Below are 19,425 nucleotides of genomic sequence, written 5' to 3'. Positions count from 1 at the left end.
ATCACCTGATCTCTTAAGGACACCATGGGCAGGATGGGTCTAACAACGGTAAGGTGATAGTTAGGATTTTTTTTCTGTCTAGGAGGGTAGAAATTTGTTCAGCATTACTTTAAGCTGTTCAAAGTCAGTGTCGGGAAGGTCTTTGCTTAGGGTTTCTTATTCCCCTAAGATGCTTCAGATTCTCTGATAATACTATTATAGATCTGAGGTACCTATGTTAACTGTGAATGCTTCCTTTGAAGCGTGTTGGCTTTAGCAGAGTGTGGGATGGTCTTTTGCATTTTTCACCCTATTTGAAGCTAAAGCTTCACATAATTTTGTAGGGTACACTGGAAGGAATTTTTTTCTTGCAAAGTTATAATGGATGTAATTTGTTTGATCCTTAAGCCTTATTAATTTCTCATGTCAGCTGATACCTTCAGCAGTCTTATTGCAATACTGCTCAGAAGCACTTCCCTGCTACTTTGTTGATCCTAACAGAATAAAGTTATTTATCCATTGGACATGTTTAACTGTTTCTGACATTGCACTTGATGAGGCCTACCAGACTATTGTGCTAAGTAACTAAATGGGAAGAAAGGTGGAAGGAGTCATAGTCTCAGTGTGTCTGGTAAACCAACTGCTGATGGTGTTTGTAACAGGACTGTGAAGCTGAGTCACTGTGTGCTCTATGTGCTAGGAATGCTGTACAACGAAACCCAGCACACCACCACAACAAGTTGGGCACTTCTGCCCTGCAGGTTGAAATTCATTCCTGAAAGATGAGCATGTGACTACCACTGCCACCAATGCATTAGATACCAATAAGTTGGATTTGATGATCCCTATAGGCCCCTTCCAAATTCAGATATTCTTTCTATAAGAAAAATACCCTTTCTGACTTCTATGTCTGAGTAATTCTATGTTAAAAAGCATTATTAGGGACTTGAAAATGAAACAAAATATTTCTAATACATGCACAAGATGCTTTAAACAACTTTAAAATTTTTGTTTCGGTTTAAAAAATAATTTCAGAAAGAAAATTATTTCCATGCTGATCTTATGACTGGCTCTTTTGACACAGTGCGTTGCTTTCTCTGACATAAGCATTAGCAACAAGATGATGGCACTAGTATGGATGTATTTTTTATGAATGGACTTCTCCTAAGAGTTCACTGAATGCCTTGGTTTTGTTTATGGACTCATTTTCTCTTTATTTACAGGAAAAGAAAAAAAAGGAAGTTAAGAAGGCACTGTTTCTCATGCAGGAGTACAACATTAAGGTATCTAAGTGTGGAAGAAAATCAAAGCCAAAGGCTTACCAAAAGTCATACAAGCACTCAGGAATGAGATGTGGAGTCATCACAGAGATCTGCAAGATAAGAAATACAGTTATGACTGGCAGCTATTCTTAAGGTAAAATTTTAGTAAAACTGCAAAATACTTAATTCAAAATGTTCATTTTTCTTTACTTGGTATGAGTTTGTTGCCAGTTTAACCACAAAAAGCTCAGTGTTCAGAGAATGCATTTTGCTTAGCTAAATCAAAGTCTCAGCTACGTGGCAATTGAAAATGAGAAATTAGGCCCTGGGTTCACAATGTCACACAGCATTGCCAAGGCAACAATATCAAATCATGATAAGCAGAATCATGCTGAGCAGTAGACATAGCTTAAAATGAGGTTAAAACAGCTTTTTCTGAAGGTTGAAGAGCCACAACACTCACCAATTGCCTTTAAGTAAACAGCACCTACAGTACCTGCAATATCTTTAGCCTCTATAATGCATAGCATCACCTTTGTGCTAGATATCCTATTGACTCTGTGTGACTCATATATTATGACCTCACCAATGAGATAACACCCTCATTCGATAAAAGACTATATCAATTAAGAAAAGCCCCGATAACCTGCTGCCTGATAACCTGATTAACAGCTGAGTACTCAGGGTGGTGTTGTGAGACCTTTCATTTCTAATCAAGTCTGCCTTCTTGTTGAGCAGCTTTATGGAATTCTCCAGCCTTTGGCAAACTTGTGTATGATAGTTATTGCACCTAAAGATAAATTACCCTTTATTTGTTCAATTTGCTGCAAAGTGGGGCCCGTCTGCTTGTAGGGATCCATTCCCTAAAGACTTGGTATAAGAAGGGTCATTTTCCATATGAGTTTCCTGGGGGCTTTTGTATTTTGCCATTTTTAGAAGTCAAAAAATGAAAAGGAAAAAAAAATCAATTTAGAAATTTCAGTTGAAGATCAGAGATGTGCATGCCAGTTTGTAAGTTCTCTGACCAGAAACATCAGTGATTTATATCAAATTTGAGAAAAATCCCCAAATCCAGAACTGGAGGCAAGGTTTTCCTTGTCTGTATAGTCCAGTAACTGCAGATCATACAATACATTCAATATTACCACAATGTGCCCAAGCCCTTCCCTCTGTGAAACTGTTGTCACACATCACTATCACAAGGTAATGGAAAATTTGATATATACTGTGACACATACTATTAGGGCTTATGTTCCCTTTTCCAAGGGTGGAAACACCTATGGGAAAAGGCCATATAGTTTACTTCATACTTTAGTTCTCCTTTTGCTGCTCCCTTTCGGATTCTAATCTGTTACTAACATGGCTGTTAACAAAGTGCCTGTGTAGGAAGGAGATGTGTCCCTTTTTTCTGTTTCAGTTTAAACAAGACAAACTTCTGATAGCACTGATGTAAATAGAGTGAGGTTTTGCTACTTGGTAACCAGCAATGTTTTCTGGTGGCAGCAGAAGCTCCAGGCGGTGCTGGCAGCCATTGGTGGAGCACCAGGGCTCAGGATAAGCCTTCCTCCACCCTGTCCAACATGCCAACAAACCAGAAAGCACTGTGCTACTCTTTTTCATTTCTTTGTTTTGGTGGATTTTTTTTTTTTGAAGATTCAAGCCCATCAGTTTAAAAACCTGTTACTCAGCTGACTTTTGCCACTAGTATGACTACACTTTTACTTTGTGAGCTGAGATCCTATACAGAGAGTGTTTTCTCTGATAGCAACCTTTCACAACTACTTCAGAAGCTAGGTGATTCATCCCCTCTACTCTGCCCTTGTGAGACCCTACCTGGAGTGCTCTGTCCAGGTTGGGGTTCCTCAGCACAAGAAAGACATGGACCTGTTGGAACGAGTCCAGAGCGTAACTGTTAAGTTGATCAGAGGGCTGGGGCACCTCTCCTATGCAGACAGGTTGAGAGAGATGGGGCTGTCAGCCTGGAGAGGAGAAGGCTTTGGGGAGACCTTAGGGCAGCCTTCTAGTACCTAAAGGGGGCTTACAAGAAAGCTGGAGAGGGACGTTTTATACAAGCAGATATTGGTAGGACAAGGAGCAGTGGTTTTAAATGAAAAGAAGGCAGGTTTAGATTATATGTTAGGAAGAAAATTCTTTACTCAGGGAGTGGTGAGGCACTGGAACAGGCTGCCCAGGGAAGCTGTGGATGCCTTGGAAGTGTTCAAGGTCAGGTTGGACGGGACCCTGAGCAACTTGATCTAGTGAGTGGCATCCCTACCCATGGCTGGGAGTTGGAACTAGATGATCTTCAGGGTCCCTTTCAATCCAAACCATTTTATGATTCTGTGATATATTATTCTTCTGGGATATCTCAGCCATGCCTTACAATCAGCAGTTTAGAAACTTTCTGGAACATGAAAAACAGCAAGAAAATAAATCATCAGATATTTATTCACAAAACTATCCATAAGACCTAGGGCACGAATGCCATAATGATGTGCCCTGCCCAGGATTGTACCAGGATGCAATGACATATGGCAAGGGGACAATCTCATGAAGTTAGGACCAGGCACCCTTGAGATTATACTAATCATACCACATTATACCATATCGTATCTTATAGATCCATGTAATTATGTACACATATATGTACAAGCAAAGGCATGGAGGAATGTCCTGGCAAATCTATAAAGAGGAAGACTTCTCCTGTTAGCATGCTCACACTGGTAAATTTATAGTCTGGTAGTGGTGGGAAATCCTTCAGGTATATCACAAGCCTGCATGAATCACAAACTGCTTAATAGTGCATTGAAAAGCAGTCATTAGCCATGACTGGTAGAAGATGCACTATATCTGATTTATCCTGGGCAAAATGTCCAGAGGGGGTGGTAGCACATTAAGTTAGATGAGACATCCATGGCATACCTTTCACTTGTTATCAGCTGTGGGTGATAAACTGACCCTAGAGACATTCCGGTGTGAACTGAACCAGAATTATTTCAGACATAAAGACTTCCTATTTGCAGGAAGTAAATTTCAGGGAAGAGTCACCCTAGGAACTTGTTAGCAAGCAATGAAGGTCAGTGTATATTTATAGTGAAAGCACCAAATGGAAATCATAGAGACCGGAGACTATTTTATTGGTTCTGGAATCAAGCAGTAAGGAAATGCTAATTAAAACTAGAGGGCTGGAGTCCAGAAGTTGTGGAGATCACTAAAAATTTATACACACTCCATTCTTATCCTGCAGTTTTGTTTTTCCTACAAATGCTTTCACTTTTTTTTTTTGCTCCCTCTGAAGTAATATGCCAGCTATGCAAATGTTTGACCCTGTGAACATTCAAAAATTGATTGTGTTTTCTGACCTTGCTGAATACAAGCCAACCCATGTCTGCAGAAAGTGTTTTCCAGAAGTAGCAGTGAGTACACACAGACATGTGCTCTGTACTAAGGGCATTTGCCAAAGCCTTGTGAATGTGTCCAGGAAAGAAATACTCCTGGTCAGTCAAATCACTAAAACCTTTACCATCAGGAGTTAGTAGAAAAGATCCCTCCTTTAAATAATTACTTTTTATTTATGCAATATGTGTTACACAATAATAATATGTTCCCTAGTGTAAGCATCTATCTGTTCCCCAGAACATTTTCTGGATCTTTGGCCAACTTTAATCAAATTTGGTAGATGGCTGGATGTCTCAAGTTTATGTAAGTTTCTGCAAAGCTAGAGAAATTAGTTACCTAGGTAAAAGAAGGAAATTCTGCTAAAGACTTTCCATTTCAGGAAAAGCTTCAATCTTAATTAGTGTAATTCACCTAAAGTTTCAGTGGACCAAGAAGAGAGAACCCTCTAGGAAATGAGATTTTAGTAGGTCCAATACTTGTGAAACTACAGTTCAAGAGATTTTTTGCCCTGGAGCTGAATGAATCCACTATGGTCATTCCTCATAGTACATTACTCATCTGAGAAGGATGAATGACTCCCCTTTTAGCTGTAAAAATAGATCTATTTTTTTAGAAAATCATAGACTTTTTCAGGTTGGAAAAAACCTCTAACACCATCAAGTCCAACTCTCAGCCCAGCACCACCACCATGTTCACCAGTAAACCATGTCCCCACGTGCCATATCCAAAAGTTTTTTGAACACTCCCAGAGTTGGTGACTCTACCACTTCCCTGGGCAGCCTGTTCCTATGCATGACAACCCTTGCCATGAAGAAACTTTTCCTAATATCTAATCTAATCATTCTCTGGCACAACCTGAGGCCATTTCCTCTCCTCCTTTTATGTAATCATGTACTTTCCAATCAGTGTGAGTCACAAAAACGTTTTCAGCTCTACTGCCCTTTCTTCCCCATTCTTTGTTACTTGTGAGCCTGAGAGCATCCTGGTTGTCTGAACTGGGTCTTTTGCTCTGTTTTGTCATCTGTGCACACCAGGATAATGCTTTTGTTTGTCTGACTTTGAGAGCTTCCTATTTTCAGGTCTTTGTTCCTGGTACTGTCATTGAACTGCTATTCTTTGCAAATTCAGTCTGAACCTCAAATTTTTCTCTTGTTTGCCAAACTGTTGTTAATTGTTAAATCTTCATTTCAAATTTTTTTCTTTAGTATTCAGTAAGTTCTTCTGCAGTTTTCTCTTTGGGTCACAAGGTTATTTTGAGAATTACAAAACCTGAGGAACAAAAAATAAGGCAATACCATTTCAGAGCCGGCTTCCTCCACCTGTATCTATGAACAGGATCATAACACACACAGTGCATCAGAACTTGCCACTATCAGATATAAGCCTGCTTCCTCGTTGTCTTGCTTTCCACTGTCATTCATCTATTGTAGCTATGGACAGAAATACTACTGAAATCTCTTTATTTTTTTCTGGACAGTCTTACCATTGCATTTCCCCAGTGGGGTCACTTTCTTTCGTTTCTATTTAATTTTCGTTATGCATCTCATTTGGAAAACAGTTCAGACCCAAATACAATCAAATTCAGAGTGACTCTTGACATCTGAATAAAGGCATCTCCCATGCCCCTTCTCAGCCTTTTTGTTTCTTAAGCAATGTGTTGAAGAGTGCATTTCTCAGAAATACCATAGAAGATTCTCTTCATAGCAAATAAGCAATCATTTCCTCAAAATTACAAGGTTACACTTCGAAGGGATGTACTGAGGGACAAAATCCAGTGCATTACCTTGAGGATGAAAACTGTAGTAAGAAAAATAATGATGGACCTAATTCAGGCATGAGGATGCTCCCTCAGACCTGTCTTTGGGAGAGAATGAGCACTACTTCCTCTTACAGAAGTGTATCGAGACAGAGAACTCTCCGCAGCTGCTCTCCCACACAAGATAAGTGCATAGGAAACCTGGTCCAAAGTCTCTTTTCATGGTCTTGGGACCTTTGCACATAAGCTTGATCTTTATAGAGTCAAGTTTTGATTCTTGTGGTAGAGGGGGAACTGTGGGAACAGCATAAAGGTTCTTGCAGCCACTGCCAATCTCCCAGGGAGCTTTTCCCAGGTAAATCCATGAACGTACCTACCATGACATTCATCCAAACAAAAACCTGCACAACTCAGTATTGTACACAAAGGTTCTTCAGCAGCCCCTCTTTGTCTCCCTGCAAATTAGGGTCTCCCTTCTTTGCTGGAGTTGGCCACAGCCATATTCCAGACAGTATTTTGTCTTCATCACATGCTCAAAGCCTAATCCCACACGTGATCTCCTGTCAGTCTTTAGCCTTGTACAAGAAACAGCCCCCTTTAACATGTTGCTACCTGAAAGTTAAGTCATATTGACCAGCATTTTCAGGAAACAGGAACTGCTCTGTCTTCCCCATTGTGCATGGAAAATTACATTACTCTCTGTCTGGAACTTAGGCTTGAATGCCTGTAGGCAAAGAGGATCTATTTCCTCAGTCAAATTCTTGATGGAGAGTGGGCAGGATGCAAGCATTTCTGTCCACATATCAGGTGGAAAAGGCAGCAAACATACACACCTTTTCAAATGCGCATATAGCTCCTGGATAAATCGGGAAAGCAGGCTGGGGAATTTTAGCTCTTCGTGCGACAGTATTTTTATTTGTGCTGTTCCTGGTATGACATCTACATTTTCCACTTTACTCTCCTCTCTTTAATCCACATGCAAAGGTGAAAGAAAATCTGTTCATGAATGATTTATCAAAGTGCTATGTGAGGGTCAGTCCTTCTGGTGCATTTGTCAAGCAATGTGACATGTTGTATTACACCACATGAGTTATTGGCCTTTGTCATGCTCTTGGGGGTGGTAGGGAGGGGTGTTGGGTTGTGCTACCAGCAGTGTAAATTTTACTGTACAGTGTGTGTGACATGGGGATTCAGAGTTTCTTCCTGGTTCTCCAAAGTTATGCATCTGTAAGGGGCACCTCACTGCGTTCTTCAGCAGCCAAGAAGGAAGCCTCTAGTTGTATTACATTCACAACAAAAATGGAAAATACAATGCAGGAAATAATACAATTGACTTGTTTTCATTTACTTTGAGGACTATTTTAACTCTATAGCTTCAACATGGGTGATATTCAGCTCTATCTCCTTCAGTTCTCAGTCTCCAGTAGACTTACTAGCGTTTCAGGAGATATTTCCAGATCTGGTGTCCTGATTTTCTTTTAAAAGCAGAGCTCCCTTTTCATTAAAGCAGTAATGGAGTATATGGTCTGACAGGCTGTGGCATTAGGAGGTGGGAAAGGGCAAATGGGGAACGAACAAGGGTTGTTGCTCTTCCTGATTTAGGAGAATACAAGCAAGGAGCAAAGCGTGTTGGGGACCAGATAACTGAGGACAAATGGGAAAAATTCAGAGGCATTTTAAAAAATTAAGAAAGCTGTTTCAAAACTGATTTGAATAGGAAGAAGAGACTAAAACCTGTACTAAATGGATTGTGTATTTCCCTTCCCAGAGCAACTTCAAAATTCTGAAGTTTACAGGTTCAAAGAATGAGTCACAGGTCTCTCTATACACTTGACTTATTAAAATCAATCATGTTTCTTTCCATTTTCCCTACTTTGGATTTTTTAAAAGCTATGGCCTTTGTGAGGAAGTTTTTTTTTCCAAAAATAGGAATGAGAAAGGTAATTGAAAGACTTAATCTGGTTTTCCAAAAAAAGACCTTCTGCTTATCAAAAAATTAGGCAAGCTAATAGTGAAAAGAGTTTTACTTTGATATGAAATAACATCTTTCTGTTTCTGGTAGGAGGAAGGTGACTAATGTTATTTTTCTTCTTAGTGTAGTGAAGCCCAAGAGAGTATTTGCCTTACTCACTTATACATAGCTGATGCCTCCCTGTTTCTATATTGCATATAACTGTGACTCACTTATTAAATAATAATAACCTTATTTGTATTATTCCTCTCAACCTTTTATTTATCTGAAAATTCAGCTAAGTGGGCAACTTATGCAAGTTACTAAGCAGAAAATGAAGATTGCAAAAATTACATGACAGAAGCAAACACAAAAAACAAAGATATATTAAACAGGGGTTAATCTCCAGCATGCCTACATGGATGGAATGCAACAACCTTTATCCAGTTATCCTCTGACTTTTTTTTTTTTGCCACAATGAAATAAAGTTATTTGGTACATGGGAATCCCTGAGGTCCTTCCTGGCTTACATGGCCTTCCTGCCTCATTTCTGTCCAGAAGGAAAATGAAAATGGGCATGCCTTGAAGGAGGCACCTGAACAGGATGTATCTGCAATTGTCAGCAGCCTCTACTTCTTCATTTTCACTAGGCCAACCTTGATATTGAGCTAATGGAGGATATGGCCTATTAGCTCTCTAACTTTCAATGTTTCATGGAGATGTGCTCCATGTCAAAGTTTAACTCCCCACTTAGAGGTTTTGCCAGGGTTTGCTGATGATGGGGAAACTATGCAACAGAAAAGTACAACTTCTTTCCTGGTTCTAATTTTTGCATTTGCCTGACTGTTAAGTTGTAACCATGGCTGAAGGAGGAAGATATGTACAGTGTCTAGTAAATATTATATGTATCTTAGAAATTGTATTGAATAAAGAGGAAGTCTGTAACACTGAGACAAATAGGGGAGTAGCTCTGCCATCTACCTCTGTGGTCAAATTTCAGTGCTGATAAACTGAAAAGCATGTTAAAATACTACTACACTATGTCTAGATGGGCAGAAAAAGATCAATTATTTATATTTGAACTTGGGAATGTAAACATCCCTGAAAAAACATTAGAGAGGCGGGGTTTAAGGTAAATATAGGGGAAACCAGAGAAATCTAAACAAGCTTTTCTAGCAAAATTTTTAAAAATGTGAAAATTTCAATAGATTGGAATTTGTTAGTTAAATTAATTTTTCAGGCTGGATTTTCATTTTTTCTTTTTCTTTTTTTTTTTTAATTTCAGTGTCTTGATAGACTTGGATCTGTGTAATGTATTCACAGTAAAAGCTTCTATGTGTCAGTTTGCATACTACATTAATTTCAGTCTATATGCCTTTTATCTGCATATTTTTAAGCCAATATCTTATGAAAGGGAATATTTTTTATCCTTTAGCTCTCTAAATTAGACATTGTTCAGATTTAAAGAAAACTGTAAGTGTCTCAAGGAGAAAGGAACCCTAATCTGAATCCAAAGTCAACTTCAGAGCTCAAAGAGCAAGATGTTCTTCTTCAAAGGGATTCAGTCTTTCACAGACTGGAAGTGTCTGTCTCTCCTACCAACACTCTCACCTCCCAGGACCTTCTGCCCTCTCAACACAGTTTGTGTCTCTTGCCTTTCTTTCTTGAAATGAGAGGAATTGGTGCTGGCAGACTCCACGTATAGTTTTCTCAAGTGCTGGCAATCCAGGAAGCCCTTCTGTGATTTTTTGGGAATCACTGTGAAACAGTTACGGTAGGAAAACACTAAGAATATATTTACAAAAAGGTGCATCAATTCTGGCAGCCAAGCCTTTGGCAACAACTGGCCAAGTTTCCAAGGAAAATGCAAGAAACCTCACAACAGGCAGCAAAAGGAATATCTCACCATAATGTAAATGTAACTTGCACATAGCTGACCTATGTAAAGGAGCCTCGGTGATTTTCCAAAGAGAGGAAAATACATGGATTTGAAGGAAATCCAAATGAGCAGTAGAGACACAGGGGTGACAAGCTTGCAGCAGGGGTTGGTAATTCTGGTGAAGGTCAGGATGATGAGTAAGGAAGGATGAAGTTGCAGCATTCTCTGTGTAAATCTCTGTACCTCAGATGAACCAAGGGGACCCCTGATATTTTACTCTGGGACTAGAATGAGCTAGCTTTGTCAATCTCAGAAATAATTCTATACTGTAGTGAACAAAACCTCTAGACTGAGACTAATACTCCAACTGTGAGTGAACATGTTGGGTCAAAAGCATAGATGTGCTACTGTTCACGTAAATGATGTTTATCAGTTTGCTTAAGTGCCGACTCTTAGCTTATAAAACACTTGAATTTACTGTATAATACGGTCAACTTCGAGAAACAGCTTGTAAATAAATGTTTCTGATGAAGACTGATAAGTCACAGAACCACAAAACTATTTTTGTTTGCCAATTAAGGCTCAGTGGTCTGAAGAAAAAGTAGATAAGGAAAGATATTTGTTCTCTACAAATAGCTTCTTTTTACTTTTGGTAGTTCACACATGTTTGAGATAAATGCCAGATAAACAGGGATAGCTTCTATTTCTCTCTACATAGAGCTCATGGAAGGGAAACAATGCCTTCAAGATATTGTGCTGCCTTTTGAACTATATTACTTATTTAAGAGAATACTAGTGATGTGCAAAAACCAGATTTTCTTTTTTTTAATGCAAGATCAAGAATTTCAGACAGAACCTTGACCATGATGATTTTCACTATGTAGTATCTGATTTGTTCATGGCTTTATTTTCAGTTGCTCTTATTACTTTGAAGGAACATTATAAATGAGAAAACAAGTCGTACACTGAAGTAGTACTGAGCAGTGTACACCCAGCAGCACCCAGCCTACAATCAGCACATTCTTTGTCAAGGCTTCAGGGCTCTAAACGCCTTGCGTGAATCACCGGATAAACTGGCATCCGGTTTCCTAAAGGCATGTCTACCCTGCCGTCACTCCAGCAGCAGCAAAGTGCAGACATACCACAAAACCTACGTAAAATGAATCTAAAATGGCCCGTGACGCTGCGGCTGATTTATGAAAGTATCTGTATTATTTTTTACATAAGCTAAAATCTCTAAGGATACATGCTGTTGTGTTTAGGAAGACTCCTTTCACTTAAACTGAGCCATCTGAAGACAGCTCTCTGGTCTTATGGGCTCATATGGATCTTCATGAGAGAAGAGAGAGAGATGGCCACTTCTCGAAAATGATTCCTCTCTCTTGGGGTAAGACAGGGAAAGTGAGGTATTTATGTAATCTTATGTGTCTGAACCTCAGATTCCCAAAGTTAGGTGAAAAGAGCCTTCTGCAATGTGGTTGCTCTGTGTTTCTATCCAGTTACTGTGCACTCACATATCCCTCCAAACCAGGACTCAATCAGTTTTCCATGTGACATGACCCCCCCAGTAAGGCCCCCTTTGGTGTCCCCACTGAAGGTGCTAACACAGTTCCGGGAACAATAAATTCTGATGCAATGCTGAAGACATGCACGTACAAAATGAGAGCTGTGTCAGGCTCTAATACATAAGTACATGAATGTAGAAGGCGGGCTGCTAGTCATGGAGAGGTATTTATTCACTATATTAAACTTCTATCTCTAATGACCATGGAGTTGTGCAAACAGAAACCAGTAAGTGTTTGAGAGGCCTTGCTAAAAGCAGCACAATTGCTCTAAGAGACAAAAGAAGGTGCGAGCATTGAACGTGAGAATAAAAGAAGTATATTGTGGTTTACCTTAATAACAGAACAGTCACATGGCTGCCTTTCAAGGAATAATACAAGAAATTAATCTTGCAGTATATTCATGTTGTAAGATGGAAATCTTTATAAATTGCACAGGAAAGATATTTTAGGGTCAAATATCCTTTTAAGTCCAGCAGTATTTTTCAAGACATTCACCAAGTTAACATTTGACATTGTTTCCAGTTGTATTAGTAATACAAGTGATATAATTATAATGTTAACCAATAAAATTAGGGGTGTAAAATACAGAACCAATACAAACCCCTACAAAACAACTAATCAAATAACTCTTCCTCTCCAGTACCTGCTATTCTTGCTTCTCTTAAGCAGAAAACTTTGTGAGTATGAGAAGAAAAACAGTTGTGATATAAGCTTACTACTGAAAGCTTCTAGAGTATTAGAACTGCTTAAGATAGTTTCAATTACACTGTAATAAATATTGTGATTGTATTGAATCATGATACTGATTTTTAAATTGCTCTTTAACTAACCTGTCATTATTTAACATTTTATGCATGTATTTATATATCATTGATTTTAAATACTTTGAATGGTTTGAAAGCCTTATTTAAATGTGTAGCTTTTACTCCACATTTTCCATGTTGATAATATCTGATTTTTGTCAATCATTCCTGATATCCCTAATATTCAACATGTATTGACACTGTGACCTTTAGTATTCACTTTAATGTATGCTTTTGTGGGCTTTCATGACTATTGTTATTGTACATCTGAAGGTAAAATGTTTAACTTGAAAAGTTTAACATGTACAACTTAAGTCTGTTTTTTTAAAAGCTCATGATCAAGAATTTCAATCCAGAAACACACTGTGAACTATTTTAAAACAAACAGTGTTGTATGTTGTTTTCATGTAAATCTGAAACACTTTGGAAAGAGTAGTGGTTTGGGGAGTCCTGCTACAGGTTTATAAACCCAAAAGTTGCTAAGTGAAAATGGCACTCTTGGATGTCATTTTTAGTAACTGTGGCATCCCAGAAGCAGTCTATTGTTTTTAAGACATCATGTGCTAGCTCATGAACTAAAGTTTTCTTTGCATTTCTAACTTTTTTTCTTTTGATCAATTTGGTCAAAAACTTTCCTTTTGTTCTTTATCAACATTAGCAGCTACACTGCAGTCACTGAATTGATAATGAATTATATTTTTTCAGTATTTGGAGGTCTTAAATCTGTAACTAGGTATATACAGTATATAGCAATTTGAAGTATTTGTGGTCTGGTGACAACCAAAGGCAAATTCCTAGCTTAGTTATATTTGCTGAAAAGCAGACAGCAAAGTAGTAAAGCTGTGAACAATATTATTGTTAGTTATTACGTAGAGTATCTACACTTGAAAGAAAATATAAAACTGGTACAGTTGTGTTCAATCAGTCTATATACTGATCCTTTCTCTGGAGTCCTCCTTTTTGATATAATTTTTGACTTGGATCATATAAGAAATAGACCCATGCTGCCCCTGTCATCATTTCCTTCCTTTTTATTTGTCACTGGATGGAAGTTCCAGCAAAATTTCTATTGCTGTTTCAGCAGTGACCCTCAGTTACTCGTGAGATGCCTTCTTAAAGTCAGCAAAATGGCCACTTGTAATATTCAAAACGTTTTCACAGCAATAGGGATTTTTTCATATCTTAGTAGAAAGGTTGTTTTGTATTGACCAGAAAAACTCATTCCTCCCTTTCTATTAGATGTAAACTAACAGCCCAGCAATAAACATGGCCTTAGTCAATAGGTTCAGCACCTCTGCAGCACTTCATCCTTGAGACCTGCTCCAATTCTTCTACATCAAAATCCCAAATCAAGGTAATGTTAACAGACTTTTAAAATAATATTTCCATTTCCACCCCTTCTGTGCTAAGCTGGTCATTGACAGTCCTCAAATCCAATTGTTGCAATTGCAGACCATTCCTCAGCCAGGTGTAACATACTGAGGCAATCACTCAATGACAGTGTGTTGTAAGATGGTAAGACCTAGTCAAGATCTTATGGGTTTATATCCCTTTTGAATTTGAAAGGGCTCTTTCAGCAAGGCCAACTTCAGTAGCTTGTGTTCTGTGCTCCTTCTTTAAGCATCTGGACAGCTACTGCAAGTTTTTGCTCTAAAACAGACATCAGATACATAGTGTTCCTCGCTGTTCCTCAGATAACTCTAGGCTCTTTGCCCCTGCTGTTCTGTATGACAGCCTTAGGCTTGCTGAGAAAGCTGTTCATCAGCATCACACCTCACTGCTCGGCAGTGGTCACCCCTTCCTTGCTTCTACCACAGAATCTGTCAGAAAATATGGATTGCTGAAAGCCACAGGGCCTTTCTGGAGATTCAGCTGTACTAAGAGCATTTTTGTTTCTTTAACTTTAAGGCTGCTTTCTTACCCCTTGGTAACAGAAGGAGGAACAGAAAAGCAGAATATTGACAAATGTACATTTAAGTGAGTATAAAACCCCACTCTTTCCATCTGTTTGCTGTATTGAATAAATCCTTTTTTTTCTTATTGCTTCAGGTTTTTATGTGTCAGTTAAGGTCATTCAATATGCAGCTTGGGTCTGCCCACCTATTCCCCTGCTCTTCCCAGACAACACCTGGAGTTGGTGGATAATTTCAGTGGAACCTGATGGAGGTATGCGATCCCAGAGGCCCTAGATTCTTGCAAACTCCATGAAAATAGGGTGCCAAGCAAAAGAAAAACTGTTGCTATTAAAAGAAAGCTATAAGCTTAATCCTTGTTATCTATCAGAGAAGTCATGAATTATCAATAATGTAGATTTGCATGAAACCATGTTGCTTATGCAACATGTTTTTTTCCCTCTAACCTTGCTTATTTTGCTAAATTTTAAATGTATGTATTTTACATGGATTTGATTGGTTGTTTTTGCTTCAGGTTTGCTGTGTCTATACATGTCTACACACTTTTACCCAAACAGAAAATGTAGCATGGCTACAATTTGAGTGGTATGTATGTAGTGTGTTCATGGTGTGTATTTCTGCAGTAAGAGGAACCACCTACAACAGAGTGTAATAAATACCTCTATACTCCTACAATCATGGTCACGCTATGGACTGTACTAGTGTAGGAAAGACAAACCATGCCAGAGGACAATATGGCCCACTAGTTTTCTTAACTGAAATTATGGGTATTTCTCCACATGAACTTGCTCACAAGCCAGATGAACTGATAGTTTATAAAAAAGACAAATCATTGTACTTAGTTATGAATAATGAATTTTCACCTATGTAGAGGTTGCAGAGTTTCACTTGGACAGTCACCCATCTGAAGTGTCTTTACTTCACACTGTACAACCCTTGAGCTGGGCACTGGATTTTTATCTTTACTGTATCCTTATTATTTACTTTTTAGTGAATGAACATATTTCACATAATCCAAGAAAATCCTGAAAAATTGTTCTGTACCACACCACAATGTAGCCCATGCTTCAGCTTCTATGAGATGAAGCCAGATGTGAATCGCAGACTTTCAGATATTCATCAAAAATTCTTCCTAGTGGAGTGATTTAATATGGGGCTTTACAAATCACTCTGGGCTGTTGGAAACCAGCCATATTCAGACCTGGTGATCCATTGAGCTCACGGTGTAGATGGGAAATAGAGCTTCTCCCTTGCTTTTCTGACTGTGCTTGACATTTAGTGATAGTCATGTATAGTGACCGTTTTGCCTCTGCTGTCGTGTTTACCCCATTGACTCACTAGTACCAAGAGGCACCGAACCCATGCGTGGAGGAACAACACCATGAGGCTAAAGGTGCCTTAAAAAGGCAGGGGGTGAATGTGTAGATCATTATCTCTAGTAACCATAACAAACATCACTACATTGTATTGCATATTTTTACGTTAACAATATTGAATGAAAGGGTATGACGTAAAGGAGAACCTCCCAAAAGATCTGTAACAATGATAACAATTTATGGATATGGCTACTATTTCTAGAATGTAATTAATGAAACAAAAGAAAAATGGTGGACTTCATCTTATGCCCTGTTGGATATCTGCAGTGTTTGTATCAGATGCCTATACCTCCGCTTGCAATGCCAGGCCAGAAACAGGCTCTTTTAGCATATTATTCACGCAACAAGATTCATAACATAGGACTGAAAGTAAGTTGGATGAACTTTATCAAAGGCATTGTGTTCTTAGGGTTCACGGAAAAAAGGTTGTGTGAGGAGTGTAGTACTGCTAGACCCTCTCAAAGATTGTACAGTCTCGTTAGACTTTTTTCCTGTTTCTGTATAATCCCGGAAACTGGAATGAGCTGAAAATACTGTTAAAGAAAAAAACTGATATAATTTCTATGCAATTATTTAGTTTGTTCTGAGGATGACTTCTTTCTCTTTTTTGAGGATTAACAATCTACAGGAAAAATATTTTTTTTTTACAAGAGGTAGACTCAGCCTTCCTCAGTGTTTGTGGACATACTCATACCTGCTTATACTTTTGACTAATTGCATAAAATGTTTATCATACTTTTGAGATTATCTGAAAAAGGGTTAAACTGCTACTTCCTCAAACAAAACTATCAGCAATTTCCTCAGGGCAGCAGCCTTCTCTGAACATGTTTCAGCCTCCTGGATTTCATTAGGTCTTGAGAAACATTGATTGAAAAAGAGAATCTCCTATAACACTGACAATACTGCAGCATTCATTAACTTCAACAAAAAATTGTCTGTTTGAATCCCTTTTCATCTTACTGATGCACAGTGTATGAATGTAGACAGAGCAACTGTTGGCTCCTTGTGCTTTGATAATGTATTAAAGGCGTTGATCAATAAGTAGCTGTGTGGCCAATGAATGAGCCATGTTCAGTAAGTAAGTTCACTGAAGTCTTTGCACAGGTGCACAGTAACTGGTTTTGGAGAATATTCCAGATGAGGAACTAAAGCTCTGAGGAACTAAGATACGTAAATATATCACCCTTGGAAATATATCATCCTTGAGCAGGCACCTGAAAATTCATTGTGAAAACAGATCAACATAGTTGCAAAGGAGGTTGCATCCAGTCAATTCACTGACAGGTTACTTTTATTTGAGAAATAAAAACAAACAAACAAACAAAAAAACCCAAACAATAAAGGATCAATAAAGAGTCAAAAAGGATCTTCCAAATTGTTCAAAACATTATGTGCTGCACGTGATAGATAGATAGATAGATAGATAGATAGATAGATGGATAGATAAAATAATTATAGGAGCAATTTGATGAGGCAAAGTAGAAACTGATTGCTGTAAGAAGTTTCCAAACCAATAAAAGATTGCCTTCTGAATGTAAATCTGATGGGATGTCCCCATAAAGCACTTACAAGTGTACTAGGCACGTATCAAAACCTGTTGAGCCACTATGGTACAGTCACGTAAAGCTCGTTTACAGTATCTTTATCTTGTCTGTGATTATATTATGATACGTGAATGTTTCCATGAATCTTGTTGTCCAGGCAAGAACAGTGAACCAGCAGCAAGGCCTAAGTAAATATTCTTAGAGATTATATGGCAGTGTGTGCTGGTCAAAATGAATGCCAGTAGTAGAGATTAGGAAAAGGTCTTTAGAAGGAAGTTTTGACCACAATGCTCTTTCTTCTTCCGGGGTCTCTAAGGTTAATCACTTAATATAGTGGGGTACACCTGCTATCTTCAAGATTATCTTTACATTCCTAGGTATACTTTTGCTATGCCAGTTGTAGTTAAGAAACTTGAAACAATATTCCAAACTCTAGAGTAATTTTCCACATAGGTGGTTGTTTTTTTCTAGTAAAGCAGTAGGTAAAAATACCAGGAATTTTGGTATTTAAACAATCAAAAATTGGACAAGCAAGGCAAAAGTAGCCATTGGTTCATATCCATTGAAAATTCAGTAATGTACATAAAAAATCACATACTTTCTCAATTGTTCTAATGGAAAACACAAATCAGTGGAAATACTGCACTTCACTGAGTTTTAAACCAGAGCCACGATGCTAACTTTAAAACCACAAGGTTTTTCAAGGGACTCTACAAGAACAGAAACCTGAGAAATATGTTCAGATGCTGATTGTTAAGACCAGCCTGTAAGAGCTTTGTTTTGGATGTATTTTTGTCCATGTTTGTGTTTATGAGTTTCTCAGTGTCATGAAGGACATGAAGTTTTAAAAAACGCATTACTAAAGGAGAAGTAATTATATATTCAGGAAAGTAACTGCCAGGGAACATGTCTGAATTTAGCAAATATTTCCGATATTTCCTTTATTTGGTTTTCAATGCCAGTAAGTGAGTATGACATGTGTGATTCCTGTAATTACTTTTGTTGAACACAGGCTGATAGCACTATCTCAACCATTTTGCATTTGAATGGCACCTCTCAGAGACCCTTAATGTGTGGCTTAAACAATTCAGTAGGTGACTCATTCACCTTTTATTCCAGCATTAGATCATTGTTTCCCTCCATCATCTATACAACTAAAGATGATATTTTTCTGAAAGAACAATTGTACAGGTTAAAAATTGATGATCAGAGGTAAATTCAGTAAAGGAGAAGATACTAGTCCCATAGCAGTCTGATTCCAGTTTGGAGAAATTTTCATGGCTAGAAATCTTGCCTTATATAAGTATAATAAAATTACTATCCTTTGTTGTGCAGTGTTTCTCTGTGCTCTGCATAGCCTATGAATGGAAATCGCCTATCCACACTATATTCTTGAAACAGCCTGTGAAGCCATAGCACATGAAAGGCCCTGAATTAATGTGAGATAGTGTTATTACTGGGGGTCTATCTGTGCTGGAAGTGCAGAGAATGATGCAGGTTAAACAGCAGATACTTTCATTTCAGTAGTTTTCATTCTCATTCTGGTTCATTTTTGTCCTAACTGCCTACCATTACAAAGTAGCAGGATTAAGGGAAGTGAAAAACCAGCATTTTTTTCTCCATCTATGTCAACAGTACAGGTTATTACCTACGAGAACTTTTCTGGAGGAAGTCAACACCTTGCTGCTTTGCCTAAAGCTTAACCACTGCAAATAACGGGGTGACCCAATGAAAGCATTCAGTGAAGAATCTGTGTACGTGTGTTCTTAGAGTTTGCATAATTCTGCTATGTCAGTAAAGTTGTAGCTGTAATCAAAATTACACAGTCCCTAATGTTGACCTTGGGCCCCTATCTGCCTTCATCTCAACCCTAAGTTTTTTTTTTACTCGGTCCCAAACAGCAGTGCAGCCTGACCATGATAGGAGGTCTGGTCACCTGTGGGCAGCAGACTGACCTGTCTGCTGCTGGCCTTCCAGCCAGTGTCTGTGTAGTTGGTA

This window comes from Manacus candei, unplaced genomic scaffold (assembly GCF_025592945.1).
Source record: "Manacus candei isolate 608988 ecotype Guabito, Panama unplaced genomic scaffold, ASM2559294v1 h1tg000060l, whole genome shotgun sequence".
Taxonomy (NCBI): domain Eukaryota; kingdom Metazoa; phylum Chordata; class Aves; order Passeriformes; family Pipridae; genus Manacus; species Manacus candei.
The sequence above is the reverse complement of the archived record's forward strand: the minus strand, read 5'-3'. Positions refer to the sequence as shown.